Source organism: Odocoileus virginianus, chromosome 7, assembly GCF_023699985.2.
Source record: "Odocoileus virginianus isolate 20LAN1187 ecotype Illinois chromosome 7, Ovbor_1.2, whole genome shotgun sequence".
In the NCBI taxonomy this organism is placed as follows: Eukaryota; Metazoa; Chordata; class Mammalia; order Artiodactyla; family Cervidae; genus Odocoileus; species Odocoileus virginianus.
Window position 1 is genome coordinate 35,250,966 of NC_069680.1, and position 1,554 is coordinate 35,252,519.

Sequence of the window (1,554 nt, forward strand, 5' to 3'; positions counted from 1 at the left end):
CAACAGTCCATGAGGTCACGAAGAGTTGAAAACAAATGAGCGACAAAGCCGAGCACAGCACAGCACACACAGATTCTTTTCAGTTGCATATGTTCACAGCTCACTGTTCCCACTTTCCCCCAGTTGGCTTCTGATACTCATTGCCTTGCCTCTTTCACAGAGGCAAAACTGTCTTAATGCTTCTTTTAACTCTGTGATTCAAAATGTAATCCCTGTGATCCTGTTGTACACTAGAGAAGCAAAAAAGAAATGCTCTTATCTACTACTTAATAAGACAGGAAAATATCCTCAACATTCAAGAGAAAATTTAAGTAACCTGTGTCAAAATAACCCAAGTCCCCACCAATGAGTGTTTAGTATTTATGAATCAGGAAATTGAACTAAATAATTTGAAAATCTGATATTTTTATTGAATTTCTTTATCATGCAAGCAATTCCTTCTGAACTTTCTTCTTAACTTAAATAACTCACATAAGTCAGAAAATCAGAAATAGCCATCATGTTTTCAAGCAGTTCTTTACCCACTTGCCCACAAGGTAAGCTGCAGGAAGCTGTGGGAAATTAAATTGGAAAAAAAGTTCAGGCCATTTCGTGAAGGGTAAGAAAGTGAGGGTGAGAATTTTATTCTTTAGGCAGTGGGGAGTCTTTGAAGGTTTCTTAGCAGGAGAGTAACTTATTCTGAACTGTGGAAGATTAATTTGACATTGGTGTGTAGAATTCATTGGATGGGAAAGCAACAGGAGTTAAACATTTATTTTAATAGTCTAGGTGAGAGGCAATGAGTATCTGAACACAGACGGTGGTGGTGGGAGAGGAGAGGAGGAGCTGTGGCAAGAAACATCACTTAGGCTGAGTGAATAGAGCTGGATGCCTAATTAGAAATGAGAAATGTGGGAAGGGCAAGAGTCAGATGTTACCTGGCTAGGGGTGTAAAAGTGATGCTTAGGATCCAGATTGAACATGGCAGTGGCAGCTGGATCCCAGGTTTCTGGGCTGCTAAGTTGTTCCTGGCTGCAGCTGAGTCAGCCTATGTCTAGCAGTGGCAATGGTGAAGAGGGTGAAGCTTGCCTGTGGAAGGGCCCTCACCTACTTTGTGGTGCTTCCCAAGGTGGGAGTGAGCATGCTGAATGTCTTTCTAAAGTTGCACCACGGAGAGAAGAGACCTGACTTCATAGCCTACCCCTTCCAAGTCCTTTCCCTGGGGAGATAGTAACCATACTCATTCCATAACCCTTGTGTGAATCCAGTTCCAACTGGCTATGAAGTTGAATAATGAGAACCTGGGTCACTACCCAGTGGGGACCACAGCACTGGTTTGGACAATTACTCTGCATAAATAGACCAGAAAAGTATACAGGACCTTAACCGCACCATCTTGTATCCAGTGATGACTGTTATACTTGATGACCACTGTGCTGATCTTGCATCCCTTTGCTTATGAGAGGTGGTGGCTTAGATAAATAACTTATTCATGAGCTGAAAAAATGATGCTTGAATTGGAAAGGAAAAAAGAAGTAGTAAAGAAATAATAAAACTCTATGAAACTAGAATTGA

General features: G+C 41.4%; 1 pseudogene; it reads left to right on the forward strand.

The window, feature by feature from the left end:
- Positions 1–960: 960 nt before the first annotated feature.
- On the forward strand, positions 961–1,273 carry LOC110134738 (cytochrome c oxidase subunit 6A1, mitochondrial pseudogene; annotated as a pseudogene).
- Positions 1,274–1,554: the final 281 nt, after the last annotated feature.